The sequence below is a fragment of the Canis aureus genome, chromosome 24 (assembly GCF_053574225.1).
Source record: "Canis aureus isolate CA01 chromosome 24, VMU_Caureus_v.1.0, whole genome shotgun sequence".
NCBI lineage: Eukaryota > Metazoa > Chordata > Mammalia > Carnivora > Canidae > Canis > Canis aureus.
Window position 1 is genome coordinate 13963598 of NC_135634.1, and position 27565 is coordinate 13991162.

The following is a 27565-nucleotide window of genomic DNA, read 5'->3' on the forward strand; positions in this document are numbered from 1 at the left end:
GCCCTGTCTAGAAAAATGAGGGTCGATGGATTTCTTAATAAATATGGAGAGTGAGGACTTCTGTGAATCCATGCTGACTAATGCTGAATGGTAATTAAATTGAATGTGTTCTTGGTTTTTCTTTTTCTTTTTTTTTTTTTTTTTGTTCTTGGTTTTTCAAAGCCAAGTCAGAACAACCTATAAACCAAATGTTTTCTCGTGAGAGGTGGAATTGTAAAAGCTTGCCAGAGCCAGCTCTTGCTGGGAAGTGAGCTAGTGACTCTTTAAACTCATTCACTTTCTCCCTGGAGCTGCTTGTTTCATACTTGTTATCTTGGAGATAGAAACAGAGCTGCTAAGAGGACTTGACTTTGGTTTCTTTAAAACTATTAGAGATTAGGGTGTGCCCGTATATTCCTCAAACAGTATTGAGTGGCTATCATGCAGAAGTCCTATGGATACAATAGGCAAGACAGGCTCAGTTTCTGTCATCTTAGATTTAGTCTGGAGGTGATAACACAGTACGATCATCACTAGCCTGGGATGCTATAGGAGCTTCTGGAGACAAAGCTCCCCAAAGGAAGTGAGGTGATATCTAAGGTAATACCTGAGGGATGCAGAATAAGGCAGGTATGTTTGTGTTCCATGCAGAAGGAACCATACACTACAAAGTTGCAGTAATCAAAATGGTATGATTTTGACACAAAAACAGACACACAGATCAATAGAACAGAAGAGAGAGCCCAGAAATAAATCCATGGTTATATGGTCAATTAATCTACGACAAAGGGCACAAGAACTTGCAATGGGAAAGAGAGTCTCTTCAATAAATGGTGTTGGGAAAACTGGACAGCCATATGCAAAAGAAAGAAACTGGACCATTTCTTGGATCATTCACAAAGTAAATCAAAAGGGATTAAAGATTTAAATGTAAGACCTGAAACCATAAAATTCCTAGAAGAAAACAGGCAGTAAGCTCTTTGATATCGGTCTTCACAGTATTTTGTGGAGGGGCGTGGAGTCAGTCTCCTCAGGCAAGGACAACAAAAGCAAAAATAAACAAATAGGACTACAACAATCTAAAAAAATTTTGCACAGTGAAGGAAACCATCAACAAAATGAAAAGGCAGCTTACTGCATGAGAGAAAATATTCACAGATGACAAATCTCATAAGGGGCTAATCTCACAAATATATATATATATATAAACACATACAACTCAATATCAAAAAACAACCCACCTGATTTGAAATGGGCAGAGGGCCTGACTAGACATTTTTCAAAAAAAAAAAAAAAAAAAAAAAAAAGACATACCAATGATCAACAGATGCATGAAAAGATGCTCGGGCAGCCCAGGTGGCTCAGAGGTTTAATGCTGCTTTCCGCCCGGGGTGTGATCCTGGAGACCCGGGGTCGAGTCCCATGTCGGGCTCCTTGCCTGGAGCCTGCTTCTCCCTCTGCCTGTGTCTCTGCCTCTCTCTGTGTGTCTCTCATGAATAAATAGATAAAATCTTAAAAAAAAAAAGAAAAGAAAAGATACTCAACATCACTGATGATCAGGGAAATGCAAATCAAAACTACAATGAGATATCCCCTCACACCCGTCAGGATGGTTAGTTTCAAAAAGACAAGAAATAAGTGTTGGTGAGGGTGTGGAGAAAGGAACCCTCATGTGCTGTTGGTGGGAATGCAAACTGGCACAGCCACTGTGGAAAACAGTATGGAGGCTCCTCAAAAAACTAAAAATAGAAATATTATATGATTCAGCAATTTCACTTCTAGCTATTTACCTCAAGAAAGCAAAAGCCAATTTGACGTGTGCACCACTATGCTCATTGCAGTGTTATTTATCATCGACAAGATATGAAAGTAACAATTTCCATTGATAGATGAATGGCTAGGGGAGTTGTAGTCAGTATGTGTCTGTATGTATGTGGATGTGTACATACACATACACACACAATAGGCTATTACCAGGCCATAAAAAAGAATGAAATCTTGTTATTTGTGACAACATGGATGCACCTAGAGGGTATGCTAAGTTAAATAATGAGGATTCTAAAAAACAAGACAAATGAGTCAGTTAAGCATCTGACTCTTGGTTTCCACTCAGGTCATGATCTTCCGGGCTGGTATCCCTGCTCAGCGGGGAGTCGGCTTCCCCTCTGCCCCCGCCACCCCCCTGCTCATGTACTCACTCTCTCTCTCAAATAAATAAGTAAATAAATAAATCTTAAAAAATAAAAATAAACAAGACAAATGAATAAACAAAACAAAACAGACTCATCCATACAGAGAAAAAATAGAAGGTTGCCAGAAGGGAGGAGTTTGAGGTGGGGGATGGACAAAATAGGTGAAGATGATTAAAAGGTACAATCTTCCCACTGTAAAATAAATAAGACTGAGGGATGTAATGTACAGCACAGGGAATATAACAACTTTGTATGGTGACAGATGGTAACTAGGCTTATTGTGGTGACCATTTTGTGACATGCACAAATGTTGAATCACTATGTTGTACACCTGTAACCAATACAATATTGTATGTCAGTTATTTTAAAATTTTTTAAAAAATAAAGGAAAACAGGAAATCCAGATGTCTGTGTAAAATCTCCCAATATTTAAATATTGACAAAAAATTCAAATGTGTGTAAGGCGTGTGTTAGGCCAAATCAAATAGTCTTGGTTATTTCTGCTCAACAGCCTATTTGTGACCTCTCAGTGGGTGTTTTTTATTTTGATTTTTTTAATCATTTCATCACTTGGATTTTTTTCTTTTTGTTCTTGTTTTAACTGTTTTCATTTCAGTTTTTCATTTTTGGAAGTAGGGGATTGTGGTAGGTGTCTTCTATTATCCTCATGCAAATCCATTTTCCATCTTTCTCCACCTTGATCTGTGTGCTCGGAACAGTAACAGCCTCTCCTGCTCAGTGGCTTCCATTAAGGCACACTGGCAGGGTTCAAGGGTAGGGAAGAAAGAGAGTTGAGAACACATATACCCTCTAGGTCTCCCCTGCGCCCCTGGCTCTGCTGATCTTTCTACAGGAGCAGGCTCAGGTCAGGCAGCTTTGCTATAGCCACCCTCTCCAGGCTCTGGAATCTGCTCCCTCCTCTTGGCCTTTCTAGGGCATGTGAGCTGAGGAGGCTTGAGACCTTCACCATAACCCGTTGTTCTCCTTCAACCTTGTCCAAAACTTTGTGAATGGCCCCTTCACTAAACTCTCATTAATTACGTACTTTGAGGGTCCCATTTGCATCCTGTGAGAGCTGTGACTCATAAACTATCAAGTGATTCAAAGCAGAACATGGGAAAATGGGAGAATCATTTTTGCGAACTGAATATAAATAATAACATTGGTTTCAGATGATGGGTGTTGGTAGTACAGTTGGGAAACCACTGCCACTCCAACACAAACGGGGTGAGTTTCTAGATTCTCATGTAATCCAGCCAAGTTCATGTCACATGACATGACTTTGAACCCTTGGTTTAAAGCAGCCCATGGTATTTTCATGTAGAAGAGTGTTCATCCCATATGGACATTATTATTTCCAACATGGAAAGTTCGCCCTTCCTGTGAAGTGAGGCATTTCACAGAAGCCTCACTTACCTGTTCTCATGACTGACTATCTCCATCTCCTTTGTTGACTTCTTCTCTTTGGCGCCTTCATCGAAACACAATTTGGGTACTTTCTAGGCAGCATAGAGTAGTGGCTAGGAGCAATTGCAACACAAATTCATCTGTGCTGGAGACTCAGATCTTATCATTTTCCCCAGATAGCTGCACACACACCATTTCACTTAGTGTCAACTTCCTCCAAACGCAGACCTCATAGGGTGGCAGAGGGGATTCAATAAGAAAATCTAAAGAAAGCACTTAACATTGCTCCTGGCACAGAGGGTGCCAATAAATGGAAGAGATTATTAACAGATCAACCCCTGTTGCCTGGGAAGCTGCTAACTGTTAGCAGTTTGTGTGTTAATGTGAACATCTGTCCATTTACAGTACACAATGAGCTTGTCTAGTGTAATGACCCTGAAGCAATGCACAATTCTAAATCACCCTCTGGATCATCAAAGCAAAATTGAGTTCAATATATTTCTATTGTTTTTTTTAATTTAAAAAAATATAGGGATCCCTGAGTGGCGCAGCGGTTTAGCGCCTGCCTTTGGCCCAGGGCACGATCCTGGAGACCCGGGATCGAATCCCACGTCGGGCTCCCGGTGCATGGAGCCTGCTTCTCCCTCTGCCTTTGTCTCTGCCTCTCTCTCTCTCTCTGTGTGTGACTATCATAAATAAATAAAAATTGAAAAAAATATATATATATATATATTTTTTAAGATATTATTTATTCATGAAAGAGAGAGAGAGAGAGGCAGAGACACAGGAAGAGGGAGAAGCAGGCTCCACGCAGGGAGCCCAACGTGAGACTCGATCCCAGGTCTCCAGGATCACGCCCTGGGCCAAAGGCGGCACTAAACCACTGAGCCACCCAGGCTGCCCTATTTTTATTGTTCCCACGTTTTGATAATTCCTGCCACGTTATCTGCCTCTAGTCCCTGATACTCCTCCAGCTTTGTGTTTCTGGAAGATTCTGAGATGACATCTGCAAATCCCATTAGCAGTTTGCAATTAGAGTTCCTTCACATCTGGAGACCGAAGCTCATTGAAAGTAGGGTATTGTTTGCTTCTCTTTTCATTGATGAGGGGCTGCACCTCCCGTTCTACGTACCGGCTTCAGTGAGAAGCCTGTTATCCCAATGTACTCTTAACTTGCCAGGATAACAAATTTCACCTTAAAATCGGTATGTCCTTCATTGGGACCATAGGGCCAAATGTGCTGATTTGGAAGAAAGGAAGCGTGAAAGTAGGAATGATTCAAACCCAATAAAGCTGACACCGAGTAAAAGGGAAAATACTGAACCCTTTCTCTGTAGCCATTGCTAACTTTGTATTTAATGCAAAACTTGATTCTCTTTTAAAAATGGAATTACATATTCTATACCCACCTCTCAAATAATTCTACCTCTTAGGCTCTTAGTCAGGGGTGGGGTGGTACAAACAGCCAGAAATTTGGATGATAGCCTGGCTGTCCCTGTCCTGTTGCATGGCTCTCAGTTCCTTAACTTCTAAGTTTCACAATGAAAATCAGCAATGTTTTAGCTGGCGTTTGTTGAATATTTACTGTGAGCAGGCACTTTATGAAGAGTGTCACTTCAATCCCCCAAACAGACCTATGAAACGGAAGCTGTTGCTGTCATTCCTGATGAGACAGTGAGACCAGCAGAGGTTAGCGTGGCTGGGCGTAGAAGCCCAGAAGTCCCGTGGGCACATGGCAGGTGAGGTCAGGAAGGTCACAAGGCGGAGTCAGCACCTGATGAGGTGCAGAGAAGCCACCTACCAGCTCAAGGGAGGTGGTTCTTAGCAGTGGGCAGGCCTGGCAGGACGCCTTAGCAGGAAGGAAAGGAAGGAGGGAGACCAGGGAGAAGGGCCAAGCATACAGAGATCCTGAGACAGGAATGTCCTTGACACATCTGAGAAACTGTGAGGGGGCCAGTTTGGCCAGGGGGGAGCAGTGCTCAGCGAAATTGGCAAGGCCTGGTCTTTGCATCTTGTGGGCTTCCATAAAGATTTCCTATTTTATTCTGAATGTGATAGAAAGCTGTTGGAGTTTTGAAACTAGGGATTACTGGGTAAGTTGATGTGCTAAACAAGAGAACGTAACTGCTGTGTGATTTGTGTGTAGATGGGTGGCAGAGGAAAAGGGGAGATGGTTTGGAGAACTGTCACATGCAGGTGCTATGATGCAGGCTTGGACCAGTGTGGCAGCATCAGAACCAGGATCTGATCTAACAGCAGAGCTGGCAGGGCTTGCTGATGGACAGGAGGGAAAGGTGAGGAAAGACAGGTGCTATGGGGGTCTCCTAGGGTTTGGGCTGAGCAACTGGGTGAATGGAAATCCTATCCACTGGGGTGGGGGAGGAACAGAGAGGTCTGCTTGGGGCACAGGAAGTCTAAGATGGCCATAGATGAACTATGTGGGGACACCAAGTTGGCCAAACCACTTCTCGTGGCTAATTTCATGTCAACTTTGCTGGGCATGGAGCTGAGATTTGACTAAATACCAGTCTGGGTGCTGCTGTGGAGGTGTATTTAAAGATGAGATTAACACTTAGGGATCCCTGGGTAGCTCAGAGTTTTAGTGCCTGCCTTCGGCCCAGGGCGTGATCCCCCAGGATCGAGTCCCGCATCAGGATCCCTTCATGGAGCCTGCTTCTCCCTTTGCCTGTGTCTCTGCCTCTGTGTCTCTCATGAATAAATAAATAAAATCTTTTAAAAAAAAAAGATAAGGTTAACACTTAAATCAGTAGACTTTGAAGCAGATTACCCTCCCTGCTATGGGTGGGTCTCATCTAATCAGTTGAAGGCCCTGAGAGAAAAGACTGAGGATCTTCACGGGAGAAGGGACTTCCGCGAGCAGATTGTCTTCAGACTCAAGGCTGTAACATCAACTCTGCCCTGGGTCTCCAGCCTTCCAGCCTGTCTTACAGATCTTAGATTTGCCAGGCCCACAGTCACGCAAACTAATTCCTTAAAATCTCTCTCCAAATACGCACACACACACACACACACACACGTGCAAACTCATCCTATCGATTCTGTTTCTCTGGAGAATCCAGACTAATACGCCACTCTAAAGCTCAGAGAAAAGAAGCTCAACATAGAAGTTTTGGAGGCATAAATGTATAGATCAGAGTTGTCCAATAGAAATAACGTGTGAGTCATTCAGATAATCTAAAAATTTCTAGTAGTCACATTAAAAACAAGGCATAAAGAATCAGGTGACACTAATTTTCATGAATGTGATTTAATCCAGCAAAGTCAACATTTTCTCATGTCAACTTATAATCAATACGAAAGTACTAATGAGATATTGTACATTTTTGTCCAACCTAGGTCTTCAAGATCCGGTGTGTATTTGCACTGACAGTATGTCTCAGTTTGGATTGGTCACATTTCATGTGCTCAGTAGCCACACTGGCTGGTGGCTGCCACACCAGACAGCGCAGCACACAATGGTACTGAGATCTGTGGGATGGGGCAGGACAGCGTAAGACACAGATGCAGGTGGAGGAGAGGAAAGAACAGAATCAGAGATGGAAATGAAGACTCTCAAATGTTTAGAAGTGAGGCAGAGAAGGAGGATCCAGCAATCGGAGCCTGAGACCAAGTGTCTAATGAGCAAATGAGAAGTGAGAGTGTGGAAGCCTAGAAGCACAAAGGACTTACTGCGTGCCAGGGACTGCAAGCCCCTCACCAGAGGCGGAGGGTGCCGTGTGTCAGCTGTTTGGGTTTACCCACCGAAGACAGAGCCTGCAAAGAAATATTGGAAGGTACAGCAGGTGAGCCCAGCACACACAGGAGTTCATCGCCTTCGCCCAGATCTGGCACACGGCCAAATCATCATGCAGTCTCAATCTGCCCACCCTCAGGGAAACGGGCAAGGCTGCCCAGGAACCCGTCCTTGGCTGCCCTCGGGCTGCTTTGTTTACGCATGGTAGCCTGTCCACTGTGTGCCAGGCACGCACTCGGGGATAGACACGTGGATTACCTATGGCCCAGCCTTCAGGGAGCTCCCAGCTTAGCAAGGAAGAAAGCCAGAATGGAGTTGCATCTCTGGAAGCAGCTAGGTAGATCCTCACATCAACATCAAGAAGAAAATAAAATACAATCAAAATTATTCTTGGGGAAAAAAGATCCCTCGGGGAGGTGGTACGTTGGCATCTGAAATGCAACCTCTCAATAAACACAACATCGCCAGTTTCCCTGCGGCGCTGGAACAGATGGCTGCTTCGTGGCTGAGCACCAGAGGAAGCACTTGGCTTGGCTTGTGTTTTGAGGTCATGTTGTATGAAAAATATGTATCGTAGCTTTAAACACTGGTGTGTGAGATGCTCCCAGCAATAGAGGATCCGAACTGGGATACAAATATTCACAGATTCACACCCCCGGGGCATATGTGTAACGTGGTGGGAACGACTGGCAAAAATCACACACTTCACATTGTTTTTTATTAAAAGTTTTCTTTGAGCACCTGCAGTTGAATTCGCTTGAGTTATGGCCATACGACAGGACTCAACTGCAAAAAGACCATTATGATGCCATGTGGCAAGGGTGATGTGCTTTCAGGGGAGGTGAAGCAGGTCAAAGATGCAGCAGGAATCCCTGCCCTCGGCTCCCAGAGCCCTAGAGAGGCCGGCAGGGCTTCCCGCCTTTGCCTAGGCGAACAGTGAAGTGAAAGGAGAGCTGCGCTGTTTTGGGCTCAACCCCAACTTGCTTCTGGTCATAAAGGGAAGGAGCGGGAGAGGCCCTGCTCCTGGAGGCCCCCTCTAAGGGCCTGCAAGGGAAGGAGGAGGCAGAGACCCAGCCACACTGGCCTCTGTAGAGAAGGTTCCGGTCCTGCCTCTGCCCACTCTCCGTGCCCTTCCTCCCTGGAGCCCCCCTGAAGACTCGGCGCCAGGCTGCCTGCTCAAGTCCAACCAATCACTCACCCCAGCCCGGGTGGAGCCTTCCCCAGGCAGCTCCGTTAGTCCTGAGAGCCTCTCACTGGGAGCTGCTGTCCCTGGTCTTTATGGGACCATCCCAATCTTCTTTCCTCCTCCCAGGGCCTGTAGGACAAGCCCACCCCAGCCCCGTCACCTGTTGCAGGCGTGCGTCTTGGGCTCAGCTCACTGGACCTCACTTGGTCTTTGCCTGCGGGCTCCAGGCCCCGCCAGCTGAGGCGGAGGACGCCTACCTTTCACTCCAGCTCCTTCGGGCAGCACCGGCCTGGCCAGCTGTGCCGACTCCCCTGCCCGAGAAGGAGATAAAGCAAGAATGCAGAGGGCAGCCAGCTCCTGATGCCCCCCGATGACGCAGATGACATCTTGACTAATTCACCCACTAGGGCCCCTCATACAGACCCTTGGTTGGATTTGCGGCCCCACCTAAGGATCTGAAAGTGGGCTTTGGGACCATACTCCTGCCCAGCTCAGGTGTCCCTAGACAAGCTGTCCACAGGTGCAATGCCCCAGGAGGACCAACAGCACTCACTATTCCATGGACTTGGCCGAATGGTTATGACACTTACAGTAAACTTGCCCAAGAAAGGCGGGGCCTTTTTCGGCCTGATCACCCCTCTTGACTTCCTGAGGCCTTATATGTCTCCCTGTTCTTAAAGGTTCAGCTTTGCCTCGCCTCCCCGTGAGAGGAGAGGGAAGAACATGTTCCAGTTCCTCTCCTGCTGGGGCACATCACCTCCCAGGCTTGCCCATCATTACAGACGGCAGAGGCCACTTCTGCTTGTTTGTATGGGATTTCCATCTCTCACTGCCTCATAAGGGGACATGGGTACCATGCATATGGCACATTAATGCCATTCCAATAATTCCTTCTGAATGGAATTTCCAATAATTTTTGTTTCCAGCAGTCTTGTGTATACAAAACAAACAATAGAAAAAGAAAAAATAGATGATGAATTAATTGTACAATCACAAAATTGCAAGTTCTTTGAAAAGTCCTCTGGGCCTCCTGCCTCAGACCTTCTCTGGCTCCCAGAGCCCAGATAAAACCACCTGCCGCAAGAAGAGACTCAACCCCATCTTTAGAACTAAAAAAAATCTGGAGCAGGGGACTGCCACCTTCTTTGCTGAAATCCCCAGCCATCTGTTGTCATGTTGTCACTCTTCAGCCTCTACCTTCATTTCTCATTAAATTTTCTTTATGGCTTTTCTTACTTCTGGAAGCTTGTTAATTGCTCTGCCCACATCCAGAAGACACTCCAGAAAGCGGGCCACTTGTCGGGTTCCCTCAAGGGCAGCCCTCAGGTTGTGCTTGACGAGCATGTGTTAAATAGTGCAATCTAATTGCTCTATCACTGGTAACCCATCATGATCCCGGGAAGCAATGCAGTCTGGGTGCTTCTGGATGACATGGTTTGAGACCGGTTCAGTGAACGTAAGTGTATTTGGAAGTTGTATCAAGAGGAGCCAAAGAGGCAGTCATCTCCAGAGCTAGAGATGGTGCTCACCAGGCATCTCCGCTGTTGGCCTGGGCTCCCCCTCCAGCTTCCTCACCACACACACACACACACACACACACACACACACACACACACCTCCTGCCTGCCATTTATAAACTAGAGTTAAGAATAAGGCAGATACAGGGTACTTGGGTGGCTCAGTCAGTTGAGCATCCAACTCTTGATCTCAGCTCAGGTCTTGATGTGACAGTTGTGAGTTCAAGCCCCACATTGGGCTCCATGATAGGTGTGGAGCCTACTTAAAAAATAAATAAATAAAATAAAAATAAATAAATAAATAAATAAATAAATAAATAAATAAATAATTAAAGCAGATGCTCCCTAAAACTAAGACATCAAGAGGAACAAAACAACCAAAAAGAAATTAAGAAAGACACAATATAAGGAAATTTAAATTTGTTTTGTGAAAAAAGCATGAAGATAGATAAAAATTAAATTAAAATGATTTATAAGTCACAATAAACAGAATAAAAATTTTTTATTTTTATTTATTTTTTATTTAAATTCAATTTAATTAACTTATAGTGTATTATTAGTTTCATAGTAGAAATTATCAATTCATCCCTTGCATATAACACCCAGTGCTCATTTCATCACCCAGTTATCCCGTCCCCCTACCCCCTTCCCACCCAATGACCCTCAGTTTGTTTCCTGTGGTTAAGAATCTCTTATGGTTTGCCTCCCTCTCTGTTTTCATCTTACTTTACTTCTCTTCCCCTAAGTTCATCTATTTTGTTTCTTAAATTCCACATATGAGTGAAACCATATAAGTGTCTTTCTCTGACTGACTTATTTCACTTAGTGCAATACCCTCTAGCTCATCCATGTCATTGCAAATGGTAAGATTTCATTTTTTGATGGCTGAGTAATATTCCATTATATAATATATATGATATATATATATATATTATATATATACCATATCTTCTCTACCCATTCATCTGTCAATGGACACCTGGGGTCTTTCCACAGTTTGGCTGTGGTGGACATTGCTGCTATAAACATTGGGGTACAGGTGCCCCTTCAGATCACTCTGTTGGTGTCCTTTGGATAAATATCTGTAGTGCAACTCTGGATCATAGGGTAGTTCTATTTTTAACTTTTTGAGGAACCTCCATACTGTCTTCCAGAGCTACATCAATTTGCCAGAATACAAATTTTTTAAAGAAAGTTCAGACAAAAATAAATAGAACAATTCAAAACAGGGGCAGGAAGGAAATTAAGGCAGTCAAAAATGGATAAAGTTATAAAACAAAGACCAGAAACCTCCGATACTTAGATCCTTAAAATAAGCACCAGGTGATGTGCAAAGTGATATTTTCAAACAGTGCAAAACAAAAGGAGGCTCTCGAGGCTAAAGTAATTGGAACTAAGATGCTAATGATAGAGAGCCAAGAGGGAGTTTCTGGAGCCCCTGTGATGGAGGTGGCTCACAGTGAAGGGGCCCTGGCAGACGCTGCCCGGGCCTGGGCTCCATGACCCTACCTTGCCTTTGGGCAGCTCGTCCTCTCCGTTCCTCCTGAAGTCCTGGTGAGGTCTGGGAGAGCCTGCCTTCAAAACCGGCTGCCTGCTGTCAATCAGCCCGAGTGTGGCTAAGCCCCAGAGTCCAAGGGAACCCACACCTGCAGTGAGAGACCCCATGACACCCTCTGTCCTTCCCACTTTTGCAGCGTGAAGCATGACGCCATGTGGATTTCCACACAATTCTCCTTCCCTGGGCACAAATAAGGTAGAAAGCCCTTCTGGGCTGAAGGAAAGAACGAGAATGAGAAGACAGAAGAAGGGAAGAGAAATCATGTGGATACATTAACACATGCCATGTGCTATGCCATGGATTCACAAGTCCACCTCTCTTAGAGATGCCTCATAGCTCATCTGCTGCATTGGGACCAGTGGTGTGGCCATTGCCCAGATGGGAACCCTGAGGCCCGCGACCCTTTCTCACCCCTCATTAGACTCTGTAGGACCAGTGTGCTGTGTGGGCTTCAGGGCCTCCCCAGTAAGTCTCAGCTCTTCTTTCTTCTCCACTGAAGCCATGCTTATTCTCTTTTTGGCCTGCAGATTCTCACAGTCGATTCCAACTGGTGTTCAGCTTCACTCTTGATAATATGCATGACTTTCTGTATCCCAAATGGAAAAAGATGTAACTTTGGTATCAGTCTTGCAATGCCACCTCCATTTTGCCCACTAAGTGACAAGAAAGTCACCCATATAGCTGTGCTCCACAGCTTCCCCAGGACATGGATCCTGTCCTCACAGAGCCTACCATTGGACTAGGTAAGTGACGCAGGAGAGTGACTAGGCAGGGCATAACTAATTGCCAGGGGCTGTATAGATACTGAAAGCACTGAGTTCAGAGGCAGATCTGGATTCAGTTGCCACCTTGGGCATGGGTGTCTGAGCCCCCAGCTCCTCGCTTATAAACCAGAATTCAGAATAACGTCCACCTCCAAGGCATTGTAAGTGTTCCTTGAGTTCATTTCTGTAAAGCATCCCTGCCGCATGGTGGTCGTTCAGTGAAGGGTGGATCTGGTCATGAATAGGTTAGAAATAATGGTGTGGACAGTGTGACAGAGGCTGAACTCTTGGAGCTGCACCCAGAGAGGAACTGGAATGGTATTGTGTCTCTGCTTGATGGCATTGTGACCAATTCTATTTTTCTGGCTCAGTAGTCCTCAAAACAGGGGCAAATTTGGAGACCTCTGTCACACCAGGAGAGGAGGAGGACGTGCTGCTGGCATGTAGGGTAGAGACCAGGGATGCAGCTCGATATCCTGCAATGCACAAGACCGCCCCTACGGCTAAGAATTATCCAGCCCAACACGGCAGTAGTGCTCACATTGAGAAACCCTGGCTGGCTAAAGCTGTGGATCTCGGTACATTCAGCTGGTAAACTTATTAACAGGCAGGCTTTCCTGGGCACTACCCCTTTGCCCCGAGATTCTCAATCAGGAAGTTTTTGGGTAAGACCCCTCCCCAACAACATACCCCAGAGATTCAGAAACAGGTGCCCCCTGACCCTGGCACTCCAAGAAACTGCTCTACAAAGTGGAGACTAGACTTGGTGAGTATGTAACGACTGACAGAGGCTTTGCATTCTAAGGCTTTCCAAACGTCTTCCCATACCTGACTGTACTGGGTCCCGGAACAGTCTCTTTACGTCAATATCGTCCTTTTGACAAATGGGGAAGTGGAAATCCCGGGAGACTAACTTTGCCCACAGTCCTGATGGCCACCAAGTGGCAGAATTAGGTCTTGAATCCCACTGCCTTGCATACAGTACCAAATGTCTGTTAACTGGATGAATAACTGAATACACAAACAGATTAAATGAATTGAAGCACCCTTACTTCAAAATTCATTTTCTTTCCGTTCTTACAGCATAACTCTTTAATTATCTCCTAAGGTGCTGAGGAATTGAGGTAATGAAACTGAAATGATAGGAGTTATAATAAAATGTAATATGAGCAAAGAATTGCTTTTTTGAACAACTGACTTTGAAATTGTCAAGACATTCACTCCCACTGATGGAAAATTATCTTTGTCCCTAGTCCTGAACTTTCAAAGAAAGGGAGATTCAAACTGATAATAAGTCATGTTCATAAGCAGTACAGGTTGTCTGTTTCTAACTATCCTTTATTTAAAAAAAAAAAAGCTATTTAGGCTTACAAAGAGTTAAAAATCAAGGCTCACATTTTTAAATGAACACTTTAAAAGTTTGCCCTCTGGTGGACAGTGGTAAAAATGCATATGATGTTAAAAAAAAAAAAACATGCCTTACTTAAGGCAGCCCGTCCTCTCCCAGAGCTCACCTGAAACAGGACAGCTGCTGCCTTGAGCTGAACTGTGTCCTCTCAAATTTGTATGTGGATGTCCTGCCCTCAGAGCCTCAGAATGTGACTGTATTTTGAGATAGGGCCTTTAAGAGGGGTTTGTTAAAATGAGAGTGGCCCCGAATCCCATCTGACTGGTGTCCTTATAACAAGAGGAAATTTCGACACATGAGACAGCAGGATCATGATGCATGGAAGAAAGGCCACGTGAGGACACGGCAAGACGGTGGTCATCTGCAAGCCAAGGAGAGAGGCCTCAGGCGAAACCAAACCTGCCCCGACACCTTGTCTGGAATTCCAGCCTCCAGAACTATGAGAAATACAGTCTGTGGGATTTTTGTACAGCATCATTTGTATAGCTTTTACTACTCTATCGTAAGAACACATCTTCATTTAATCAAGTCTCCATAGATGGATATTTACTTCCTTCTAATTTTCTTTGCTATGCTAGTCAGTGTTGTGATGAACCACCTGGTAATCTTTTCATATATCCATGGTTATTTTCTTAGAATGCTGAATTTTCATTTTTAAGTATAACATTAACTACTGGTGACAAGGGGGAAAAAATCCCCATGCTCCCAAGTGATAAAAGACAAAACCAGACAGGTAGAAGGAACAAAGTTATGTCTTGAAGTATTCACCTTTCGAACTGGATTGTGAGGATGATGATTTCACGGAGGACGAGGGGAAATTAAGCAGGGCAGAGGAATGAGAGCAATGTCCACATCTTTCCAGAGGACGGCTGAAAAAGAAACCACCAGAAGACAAGTAAGGAAATAAAAAGGCAAGTAGCTGAGTGAAGTAAGTCAGTCGGAGAAGGACAAACATTATATGTTCTCATTCATTTGGGGAATATAAATAATAGTGAAAGGGAATATAAGGGAAGGGAGAAGAAATGTGTGGGAAATATCAGAAAGGGAGACAGAACGTAAAGACTGCTAACTTTGGGAAACGAACTAGGGGTGGTAGAAGGGGAGGAGGGCGGGGGGTGGGAGTGATTGGGTGAAGGGCACTGGGGATTATTCTGTATGTTGGTAAATTGATCACCAATAAAAAATAAATTAAAATAAATAAAATAAATAAAAGGGCAAGTAAAGAGAGCTAAGGATCCTTAAAGAGGAGAGGACAGAAAAGGCACAGTTTGACGACCTGATATGACTGGTAAGCACAATATTTATACTTATTGCGAGACTAGTTGGCATGTCTACTGTACACTGTGCACTGTATTTTAAAACATCTAACTGGTCTCCCCACTGTTGCCAACAGCACCCCATCCACTGATGTGTGCTCAGGAAATGCCAAAAAAAAAAAAAAAAAAAAGTGTAACATTTGACCAGGAAAATAGAGGCAGATCTGCTGAGGGAATAAAATTTATCTAATGCTTTACAAGACAAAACTTAAATAAATTCTGGTATTTTGTTTTATAACTCTGGTTGCCCATTAATGGAAATCTAAAATTATCCTTAATGGACATATATTCAGGGAGTTCAGTTTAGACTACTTCCTCACTTACCACTTTGTCGAGGAATAGGGAGGGCTGTGTTGATGAGCTCTATTAACCATTAGGAGAGTGATGCTTTTTGTGTCAGAAATGGACAAAGACCCCTGTGGGTAAAGACCACATAATGGTAGTAAAAGACATCCTAGGTACACAAAGCTCATTCTAAGAGAATTTTTCAAGCCACACGTGCTTCCTGATCCCAAGTCCTTTCCACGACTATGCTTCCCAGGGCTTCCTTACCAGCCTCCGCATCTTTCTGTGAACTCTTCTTAACCATCTGTTGTGAACTTATGGCCACCAACGGTTTCCTCCAAACACAAAACTACAGAATCCACCAGCCTGTGTGGGTCCTCCTCATCCCTGGGGTTGGGCTCTTCCCAGGATCTATGTTGCCCTGGCCTAGGGGATGGGGAAGGCATGTTTACCGTGTGATAAATGCAATCCCCAGAATTGAATTCAACTTTAGTCCAACTTTAAGAGATTGACATCCATTCTAAAAATCCAGCCGTGGTATTTGAGATTTCAGACAACCAGATGGAAAAAAAGTAATGAATGAGTCCTACTCAGCAGACACAGAGATGTTTCCCTAAAAGGAAGGACTCTGGTCTAAGAAGGAGACCCCTCAGCCAGGCTTCTTGGGATGGTGCCCTGGTCCAGTGGGCTCTGTGGAGCAGGTCATAGGAGCCTCATCATGAGCTCTGGAGACCTGAGAGGAGGCATGCTGTCAGCTTGAAAGACGTGTTATTTGCAGGATGTGTGAGAGGCCACATGTAAGAACCAGTGGTGAGAGTGTGAGAGGGGAAAGAGCAGGGTAGGAGCAGAGAAGATATGGATGGGCCATAAATGGGAAGACGTGAGGACAACATGTGACATATGCCATGGTTGCTGAAAGTATACCTTCCATAGTTGACAGCTCTAGATTCAAAATTTGGGTGCCATAGCACTCAAGCTTACATTTCATTTCTAGTGAGTACTAGATACCTATTTCAAAATATTTATCTGGAACCTTGGAATTGGCCAAGATTTCTTAATCAGGACACAGACATTCTAACTTTAAAGAAAAAAGTTAGTAAATTGGACTACATTAGAGCCAAGAACTTCTAGTCATTAAAAGACACAGTGAATGGCAGCACACAGAGACAGAGTGGGAGAAGGTATGTGCGGTGCACACATCCGACAAAGGACTCATAAAGAACTCCCGCTAATCAGTAAGAAAAAAAAAAGACAACCAATAGAAATATGGATTAAAGACTTGAATAGATGCTTCTTAAGGGAAGCTAGCCAAGTGGCCAGTAATCAAATGATGCTGAGCCTTATTCATGATCCAGGAGAAGCAAATCAAAGCCACAGTGAGATTCTGGTACATACTCACCAGAATGTCTGAAAGAAAAATGGCAGGTAATATCATGGGTTGGCAAGGGTGTGGAGCAAGAATCCTCATAATCTGCTGATGGGAATGTAAACTGATACAACCTCTGTGGAAAACTACCTACTACTGATCATAATGCGTACTCTAAGACTTAGTGACTTCACTCCCAGGGACACAGCAATGCATACACAGTTCACCAAAAGATATGTACAAAATTGTTTGGAGAACCACTATTTTAAATAAAAACTGGAAACCCACCTACCCAGCAGCGTTAGAATGGGCAAATGCATGGTAAAATATTCCCACACTCTCCAGCGGTGGTTCTCTGAGTATAGTCCCGGGAAGGGCAGCGTCAGTATCATGGGGCTACTTATAGCAATCTCTGAGCTCCTGCCCCAGACCTACTGAACCCAAAACTCTAGGAATCCAGCAATCTGTGTTTTAGCAAGCCCCCAGGTGACGATGGTGTCCACACAAGTTTGAGAATCACTGCTTTACACAACAACAAGAGTGATCAGACTACAGCTCCAAGCAAAAATGTGGGTGAATTTCACAAACATAATGTTGAGCAAAAGATGTCAGACACAAAAGAGCATTTTGGATCATTCCATCTCTGCAAAGCTCGAAAGCAGGAGGAACTAATCACTGCTGTTTGAAGTCAGGATCAAGGTGGGGACTAGGGTGAGGGAAGTAAGGTGCCTAGGGCAAGATGTAAGGAAGTTTTCATGCTACCCTGAGAGTGAGTGCCTCCTAGGGGCCTCGCTTGCCTTGCCTGGCCCTCCTGGCCTTGGGCAGGATGACCCTTACCCCAGAAGGAGTATGAGAGGCCCCTCCAGGCCATTGTTAATGTTATGTGTGTCAGTCTGGGTGTTGGTTGCAACAGGATGTTCAGTCCCACAAATTCATCCATGTGTACACGAACGATTTAGAAACTTTTCTGTGTAGAATTTGGACTAATCCTTCAATAAGTAATTTTTCAGTAAGAGATTATGTACATATGCAATTGGAATGATACACCATGTGGTGCTCAGCGATGAAACAATGAATTGAAATTTTTGGTAGCCTTTGAATATAATTGCTTTCAGAATGTGGGCATTTTTTTTAAAATAAGCTCAGAAATTAACAAAAAGAGAAAAAATTCAGGGTGCCTGGGTGGCTGAGTTGGTTAACGGTCTGCCCTTGGCTCAGGTCATGATGGAGCCCCAGGGCAGGCTCCTTGCTCAGTGGGGAGTCTGCTTCTCCCTCTCCTTCTGCTCCTCACCATCCCCCCCACCCCCTCATCATTCTCTCTCTTTCTCTGCAAATAAATAAACAAAATCTTAAAAAAAAACAGTAATTCAGAGTCAAGTCTGGTAGATGACAGATGAGATCAAAATGAGTAATACCATTATATTTGTTCTAAAAATTGAGATGGGATTTCCAGTGTGACTTAACTGGACTCTTAAGGCCATTGCCAAGGAGAAGTGAGTCCCAGGTGTGTTCTGGAGGTGGGAAAAACTTCAGAATAAGTTATAACTCCTCAGGGAGCGACTTTGAGCACACTTCCCTGACGTCTGGGATTTCCGGGACAGGGGCTAGCAGATCAACCACCTTGCTTTATAGGCACACCTGGCAAAAAGACAGAGTCCCCATCTTGTGTCGCCTGCCTGCTAGGAAAGCCGTGCTTTTTGTTTTGTTTGTTTGACTTAATGCTTTTATCTTTATTGCCCGGGTGAGCTCTAGGTAAGGCCTACCCCACCTCTGCTTTTTAATATACGAAGGGGAAACGTCCCCACTGGCTGTGCTTCCTGCAGCTGAGCCCGAGTTAATGGCAACGCACGGAGGCTGTGAGACCCCAGGAATCAAAAGCATTTTTGTTTAGACTATGAAGAAAATATGAGCCAGTCATTGTGGTGTCTGCCGGCTGGATGCTGCGATGAACCTGGGGGGGGGACGGTTGGGCAGAACGAGCCCCGGGGACTCCTGAGCCTCAGACCCTGGGTGAGCAGCAGCTGCTTTCTGCACGGAATGGCCAGGGGCTCTGACCACAGCCTTCCTGCAGCAGGGCCCTGGGACTTCCTGTTACATAAAGGCGTGTGGGACTAAGAGGGGCTCCGCAGGGCCTGATGCCGGCCCTCGCCGGGTGCCACCCCACTCTGGGGACAGACGGGCATCTAACCCCCAGCCCTGACCTGGGAAACATAGTGACCCAACCAGGCCTGGCAGGGGGACCGTCCTGACGCGGCGGGGAGCCAACTGAGAATACCTCCGTGTCTGCGTCGGTATTACTTCACTGTCTAAAAACTTCTGGAATTTTGTTGAATTCAAGCATTTCAGCAAACGTGTTATCCTGTCCTTCCTCAAGAGTACCCTGGCCGGTGCCTCTTTCATGTAGATGCTTGTGTGCTCCACGAGGAACGGTTTTAGTGATCTGACTGTCCCCCTTGAGGCTCCCTCCTCAGCCAAGCACCCACCTCCTTGCCCCTCGGGGTTGCGACAGCCTCCTACCTGTCCCCTGTCCCCCCTGCCCCCTTTCCGTGGCTCCTGTCCTGGAAGCCAGTCCACACGCAGTAGCCGGATCACAGCCCTGCTTGGCTCCGACCCTGAGGGGCTCCTGCTTCTCTCTGAATTAACCTCGCCCTTCTGATGCTTTGACATCCTGGGGACTTGCACATCCTGGAGACACTGCCCCTCCCGGGACTGGCTGATTCTAGAGAGCAAGCCACCCACCTAGGAGTGCACTTGAAGCTGCAAATCAACCAGTCCGGAGCCAGCCGAGCGGGCAACGCAGCCACCTCCTCTAGGGAACTGTTACACTCTGAGCCTCTAACCCCCTGTCCTAGTCACCCAGGGCCAGAGTCCCCTGGAATTATCCTGCCTCTCCTGTTCCTTCCCAGAGAAACCACAAAAAAGTCGATACCTGATGCTTCCCCCCGCCCCTACCGCCGCCTCCCACCCGCCCCTGGTGCTCCTGGCCTGGTCCCTCACGGAGTGTGTGCCCCTTCTCCTGGGAGCTATATGTGTAGCCCACTCATTTTTAGATGACTTGGTGTCTCCTGATCCATTGGCTTTGCCATAACTGAATAATAATAATAAAACCCACATTTTAAAAGAGTTTTTTTTTTTTTTAAGATTTATTTATGATTGACATAGAGAGAGACAGAGGCAGAGACACAGGCAGAGGGAGAAGCAGGCTCCACGCAGGGAGCCCGATGTGGGACTCGATCCCGGGACCCCAGGATCGTGCCCTGGGCCAAAGGCAGATGCTAAACCACTGAGCCTCCCAGGGATCCCAAAACCCACATTTTGAAACACTCTCAGATGAAAAGTCAAGATCTTTGCTCGATCTAGACTCTGCTGCCCACTATGCCAGCAGAGCACTTGAAATGTGGCTTCTCAGTACTGTGATGGACTGTAAATGTGAACTATACACTGGGTTTCAAAGACAATACTGAAAAAAGGTAAAATAGCTCATCCATCATTTTTATATTGACCATTTGTTGGAATAACAATATTTTAGATATGTTGTCTTCAATAAGCTATATTAAAATTAATTTCACCTGTTTGCTTTTAGTTTTCTATGTACTTTATTTTTAAGATTTTATTTTTTTTTCTTGAGAGAGAGAGAGAGAGAGAGAGCACATGCACAAGAGAGACCACACAAGCAGGGGGAGCTGCAGGCAGAGAGAGAGGTAGAAGCAGGTTCCTGGCTGAGCAGGGAGCCTGATGCAGGGTTCAATCCCAGGACCCCAGGATCATGACCTGAGCTGAAGGCAGACGCTTAACCGACTGAGCCACCCACGTGCCCCTGTTTTTACTTTTTTAGTATGGCTACTACAAAATCTTAAAATGCACTTGTAGCTCTCCTATCTCTATTGGACAACCTTGGTCCACAGGGCCCTGCATGATCTTACTCTGCTACCCTTCTGGCTTCATCTTCTTCCCTCCTCTGCTTCATCACATTGGCCTCCTGATGCTCCTTAGATGCTCCTGATGCTCCTCCTGGTGCTCCCAGGACCTTTGCATTTGCTGTTCTCTCTTCCAGGAATGAGCCCCTTAGATACTCCCCACCCCATCTCTACCCTACTTCATCTCCAAGTGACGACTGCTCTGGCCTCCCTCCCTAAAATTTCAGCATTACCCTCAACCTCTCTCTTCCCTGCTTTATTTTTCATGCTTAATATGTATCACTAGCTAAAATTCTGCTGGTTTCTCTTGTTTATTATCTATGTCCCCATCAGCATGAAAGCTAATATGGGCAGGGATTTGGGTCTCTTGTGTTCTCTGCTGTATCCTCTGTATCTAGAAAGAACAGTGCTTTGCACAAAGTAACAATAAATATTTGTTGAATGAATGAACACAGGATACAGACTTTTGGCCTCAGGATCTTCATTCCAAATGAGAGAAGTCAAGTATATATAACAGATAAAACAGGGCTGGGGGTTGGAGCAAGGGAGAAGCCTGCAGGGAGTCGGGAGCTTGGCCAGCTAAGGAGGCCTGGCCATGGCCCCATGGCTGAGAGGCGCTCAGATCCAGGCTGGGCTGCTCAGACCTGTCAGATGGCAGAGGAGGGTGGTTGTGGGGGGCAGGGAGGGGGAAGTTGGGGCTTGGAACTGGCTGGAAAGGAGAGAATGGATAATCTATATTTTTTAAAAGCTGCCTGTAAGATCAGCCCTTGGTGCTATTGCTTATTTTTACAAGTGGGATGGGACACAACAGATGAAGAATTGAACTGGCTTGGGAGGACAAGTAGTCCAGAAGCTTGCTGCAAGTCTCGAGCCTCATCCCAGAAATATTGATGAAAATCTGTGTTTACCCCATCCCCAGTGAATCCTGTGCATATTGCTCTTTGGAATGCACTCAGTTCCAGGAACAGATGACAGAGAAACAAAATATGATCTATCCATACAACGGGGTAGTATTTGGTCTCAAAAAGGAAGGAAATTCTGACCTGGGCTATAGGATGGATGACCCTTAAAGACACTAGGCTATGAGAAATAATGTGGTCTTTTGAAGGCAAACCTGTCTGCTGCCTGCCTTGCTCAGCCCTCTTGGTTAGTGCCCATTTCAACAACAAACACACAGTCATTTCTCACCCTACTAAGGGGGCTATTTCCTGGGCAGAGGTTTGTGTTAGAGCTTATTATAGAAAGCTCATACAAATCAACAAAGAGTGAGGGAAGATGGCTAAGAGTAGTATTGAAGAGGCATTAAATAAAATAAGAAACACAGATAAGTGGACAGTAAATGTCAAAAGTGATCATTCTCATTAGTAATAACAAAAGGAAGAAAACATTACAAGAATGCATTTTTTTTTAATAACGGGTTAGACAGAGGTTAAACGAACAATAGCCAATGTTGGTGTAGGTATGAAGAAAACAACCCATGTCCTCAGATTGGAGGGACTGTAAAAGATACATCTAAGGAGCGATTCAGCAATATATAACAGGAAGCCTTCATAAAATATTCTTTTCCTATTACTCCACTTCCAGGAATTATTTCTTACAAAAAGTGTTTAAGAGCATAAAGATACATGCACAAGATTACTCAATGCAGTGTTTAGAGCAGCACAAATAATCCAAATTTCTTAAATAATTGGTAAGATTAGTATAGTATAGTATATAAAGTATAGTATAGTATAGTATATCCAGATAAAAGTTATACAACTATTTAAAATGATGCTGTGGATTATACTTCTATCTTATTTGGAAGGATGTTCAGCATATATGTGTTAGAAAAGCCGTTTAAAGAGCCATCTATATAATGTGAGTCAAATTTGCTTTAAAAGGACATATGGGCAGCCCCGGTGGCTCAGCAGTTTAGTGCCGCCTTCAGCCCAGGGCCTGATCCCGGAGACCTGGGATCGAGTTCCCACATCGGGCTCCCTGTGTGGAGCCTGCTTCTCCCTCTGCCTGTGTCTCTGCCTCTCTCTCTTTCTCTCTCCTCTCTGTGTATTCTCATGAATAAATAAATAAAATCTTTAAAAAAAGAAAATGACATATATATTTACATGGAAAAAGTCTAGAATCAATGTTACAGTGGTTGCCTCTAGGTGGAAAGATTTGGGTAATTTTAATTGTATTTCTGGTTGTTTACCTGTATTGTATTATCTAATTTTTCTCTATGATTATGTATTACTAGAGTTGTGTTTTTTTTTAACCTCCCATTTGGTGCAGAAAAAAGGAGTACACACAAGAAAACATAGTTGCAAAGATTAAAGGTGTTTACCAGGCTGAGATCTTGTATACTGTGGGATCACCGCCTGCAGACTGAAAAGGCAGTAATTAGACTGAATGTCAAAGGATGAGCCATTCAAGGAAGCAGCGATCCTTTTGGAAGAAACAGAATCCCCGGTGTTTACCGAAATACGGGGCAGCTAATGCCAATGAAGACACTGGGAATCTGCAAAATGCACCACACTATGGGTAGAAAATTGGTTCACCCTCTGCCCTCACTAGCTGGCACGTTAAGGGGTCCTGGGTGTGCACCAGGCTCAGCCTTTGCGTGTTGTCCCATCTACCCCGGACGATAACCCTGGAGATGGCTAGGGTGCCCATTTGACGGTGGGGCGGCTGATGGGTGTTGGAGTGTGGGTTTGAATCCCAGCCTCCCCGTCCCAGAGCCCGCCTCTGCACGCCCCTCACTAGGGCCTCCTAGCTGCTGGGAAGGATGCTCCTCCAGAGTGTGCACAGAGCTTCCTCTGGGGCGAGGGGTCACCTCCTCCAGCAACAGGCCAGGCCCGGGGATCCCTCCAGACCCTTCTCCTGGTTCTCCATGGGCGCCCAGACAGTGCTGCTGGCCACTTGGCCCTGTCTGTGTTGTTTATTTTGCAGCAGCGCCACCGAGGGGTCTGGGTTTCCACCAGCAGCGCCCCTGCACGTTCCCATGGCAACCTGGACGCATCCCAGCAATGCTGTGAAAGAGCCACCGTCCAGCTGGAGGGCAAGGTCACGGTCACGCACTGAATGCCGTGGGAGGGAAGCCTGGCACAGGCCTTCCGAAAAGTACTTGGGACTTTGTAATCCGTGTTTGGCATCACTGCGTTTTCACAGGGTGGCAAGCCTGGCTGAACCCCGGGCCCAGAGCCCCTCCCCATCTACTCTGCCGACTGCACCCCAGCCAGAAAAAATGCAAGGACTAGGAGCCGACTAAGGGGGATGATGGTGTGCATTTCTTTGGTGGCAAGTTGAGAGCATCCCTGTCATTCCCCACCTCCCTACCCACATCCCCCTTGTGCAGGGCTGCGCAAGTTATACCACCCTCTGAGCTTCCGGGGACACTGTTCCTGGAGACTAAGATGTGGGTGTCGCCTTCAGAAGTGTTGGGCCACAGAGGGACTGACTCGCCATGACTGGCCCATAGTAAGCTAAAACTAGGACAATGTGCTGGGGACCCAAACAACAGCTTCTTTATCCAGAGCACACTCTTCCAGTAAGCTCAGCTATACCAAACACAACCAAGCAATGGATGGGAAGCAGAAAAGGCTGAAGTAAAAATGTAGATTTTTAAAGCCAGGGTTTTAAAATCACTCACTAGCAAGTGAAATCGGACCCTCAATCAGAGCAACTTGCTCTTCTCTGGTGTATCTCCTGCTTGCTATTAAAAAGGACCATAGCCTGGGAGGGCTTATAAAAAACAGAAATTTATCTCTTATCATTCTGAAGGCTGGAAGTCTGAGATCTGGGTGCCAGTCACGTCAGGTTCTGGTGAGGACCCTCCTCTGGGTTGTATTCACTCTCTTGTATCCTCACATGGTAATGGTGATGCTGGCAGGGGAACTCTTTGAGATCCCTTTGATGAGATCACTAATTGGTTCATGAGGGCTCCATCCACCTCACCCAGTAATCACTTCCCAAAGCCCTTCCTCCTAACACCATCACATTGAGAGTTATGATTGCAACATACAAATTGGAGTGAGGGGTGGGTAGAACATTCCATCCATAGCACTCTCCAAGTCAGTTTGGTTGTCTGGTTTCTCAGCCAACAGAAGAGAAGAGCCTGGGAGCAGAGTGGATGCCACCACCACTACCACCCAGGCCTCTTTTATTGTCCCCTTGTCCCACAGCACCTGGAAATATTGGCTCCTGTGGACTCCCAGGTGTCCCCTTCTTGGGAGAACTGTCTTTGGCAGAAGAAGATCCAACTCACCTGGGAGGTTGGGAGTACCCCTGCCTCATACCACCATGCTCAGGCAGTCCACTACCAATAGCTGTCTGACATAGGGGTACAAAAGGGTGGCTACCTTGGGTGTCAGAATCCTTGTCTCAGGGAAACCTGAGCCTGAACTGAGAGGTGTTATGTTCTGTTAGCAGAAATGGTCCCACTCCCACAACCCACTGTTACCAGGTGAGACACTTGAGAGTCATCTCTGACCCCTCCCTCACACCAGACAACAAATCGACCCCAAGACCTGCAAATTGGGCACCTCACCTTGAGTCTGTCCATTTGTCTCTGTGCCCTGTGACACAGCTGAGTTCAGGCCACCATTACCTCCCACAGGTCTTGCTGCTTGCTACCTGTTGTGCTTCTCACTCTGTCCTCATGTCCTCAAGAGAGCACATTGGACCACATCACATCCCGAGTCAAACTGCTCAATGGCTTCCAGTCCATCTAGAATCCAGTCCTCCTTGCCAAGATCAGACATGACCAGGCCTGGCTGACCTCTCCACTCTCATGTCTCTGCCATCCTTCTTTCCACGAACCCCCAGCAACCCCACATCCTCACCCCCCTACAAACAACTGGACATTCTGAGAGTGTCTTGACTATGTGCAGGGATCTCTGGTACCCTAGGGATGCTCTGTCTGGAAAGCTCTACCTCACCTCTTTTCCTGGCCCACTCCTTCCTTTCCATTCCTCAAGATGGGATTTGGACATGCTTTCCCACCAGAGGCCACCGGGATCTCTCAGTGTACCCCCTTACCTCTTCTGTCTTCTATCAGAACAATTGCTTGTACTCTTGTACATCCTGGAGCACATGACATCAAGGTTGGGAATGTTTGATCCATAGCCATATAACGGGCACTCAGTAGTTATGTAATAAACTAACAAAATGGCAGTGGATGGCCTGGTATCAAGAACTCAGAGAGCACAGCCATCGGAGGCCACCTTGTATGGGACCAGGATCCCTGGTTACTTCCTTCCATGGCTTCTATGGCATTCCTGCATCAGAGTCCAGAATGGTCTATTGTGACACAGAGAAGAAGAAACTAGCAGGTTCTCTGCAGAATTCCAATTTTAATAGGACATGTTCCAATTTTCTGGTCTGGTTACTCTGGCCTCCACGAACAAGCAAGTAGGTGGCTGCCTCCCCAGGCACTTCCATGGCTGCCCCTGCCCCCACCTTTAAGGGGACTCACATGCCTCTCAGTGAGACCTTCCCAGACTGCACTATTTCAAATCTCAACTCCTGTCCTTCACACCTCAGCATCCAATCCCCTTCTTTGCTCAGTTCTCCTCCACAGCAGTTAGTATCATCCAACATACCAATTATTGGACTTACTTGTCTGTTTATTGTCTGTCTGCTGGTATGCTGCAAGGGCCGTGGGGCAGGGTTTCTGGCTTTTTTCCTGTTTTGTTCAGGGCTGTACCACCCCAGGGAGTCCAGGGCCTGGCACATAGCTGGATAACTCTCTGTTGAACGAATGTATAAGATTGAAGCATATCACTGAGAATGGACACACAGGACACAGTAGCGCAAATTTTGAGACTAGATTCAGGAAGCCTGGAAGCTTTGAAGCTGTGCTTGGCTGCTGGCCTGATGGTAAAAGAGGACTGGGTGGAGACAGAAATACATCCTCATTTTCTCTTCTGTCTTTTCTATCGGTGGAAATGATCTAAAGACAGGGAGGGAAGACTTATGTAATGGTATCAGTTAGCTCTGAGATATTCATGAGGGAAGACAAAACACTTTCTTCAATGTTTCTCAATCACATCAAACCTTCTCCTACCCCTCCTTCCAGGACTGGCAGGAAATCCAGTCACCATGATTTTATGGAGGACTTTTCCCCCTAAGGTTTCACGACTCCTTGGTGAGGGGTGCTTAAAGTGACCGCGTGACACTCTGTGGTGTTTCCTTGCCCTGACCAGGCCATGCATGAGAGGGCACCCCCAAATAACATTCTCACTCTTTCCCCAGGTTTGGCTGCAGAAACCCATGCCAAGTCCTGCTTAAGAGGAAAGTGTGTGGTTCTAGAAAGGTGAGGAAGTCAGCAGTTGGCACTGAAGACTTTCAATAATTCAGACAGGCAGGTCCAAGGGAGGACCTCTCAGGGAGTGAGTGCAAGCCTCACTGGAGGCAAAAAGATGGTTAGGAATCTTTGAGCATTATGAGGAATGGAAAGAGGCAAAAGGACTATGATATTCAAAATTGGGGTGGGGGACCCAGAACAAGGTGGATACTAGAAACTGAGGCCCAATGAATGTGACCTTGAGTACTAACAATGTGTAGGTTAGTTTAACCGATGGCATGTCATTCAGCTTATGTTTCATGCAAATTGAGAAGAATGAATGATTCTGGGGTGTTAACTTGTGTCCAGTTAGCTTCATACCTCATTAAGTTTCTTGATTGATCGAATTGCAGGATAAAAGAGTGCCTTCATTTTGGCAAGATGATTTAGGGGTCTTCTTGATACTTATCTCTGTGGACAAGTTGGGGAACTGTTGGCCAGAAGAGTCATTCATATCATGTACTTCCTGTGTTCTGCATTGAAATCACAAAGATGAATAAAACATGGTCTTTGCCTTGGAGAAACTCAGCCTTGTGAGTGAGACAGCTATGTAAAGAAGTAATTATGATACACTTCGATAAATGTGTAATTCAGTCA

At 45.6% G+C, this 27565-nt stretch overlaps 2 long non-coding RNA genes across 5 annotated transcripts; one reads left to right on the plus strand and one right to left on the minus strand.

Moving 5' to 3' along the window:
* Positions 1 to 1297: 1297 nt before the first annotated feature.
* On the minus strand, positions 1298 to 25912 carry LOC144295806 (uncharacterized). 4 transcript variants are annotated; one of them, XR_013362892.1, is made up of 5 exons: positions 25663 to 25912; positions 15406 to 15497; positions 14534 to 14634; positions 11545 to 12179; positions 1298 to 1490 (listed from the first exon to the last, which is right to left on the minus strand). It is a non-coding gene; the product is annotated as an uncharacterized LOC144295806 (long non-coding RNA). The 4 variants fall into 4 exon arrangements; XR_013362891.1 differs by lacking the exon at positions 1298 to 1490 and having other exon boundaries at positions 10630 to 11681; positions 12005 to 12179; XR_013362893.1 differs by lacking the exon at positions 1298 to 1490 and adding an exon at positions 12507 to 12833 and having other exon boundaries at positions 10630 to 12179.
* LOC144295807 (uncharacterized) lies at positions 25579 to 27565 on the plus strand. The gene is made up of 3 exons (XR_013362894.1): positions 25579 to 26034; positions 26878 to 26938; positions 27322 to 27565. It is a non-coding gene; the product is annotated as an uncharacterized LOC144295807 (long non-coding RNA).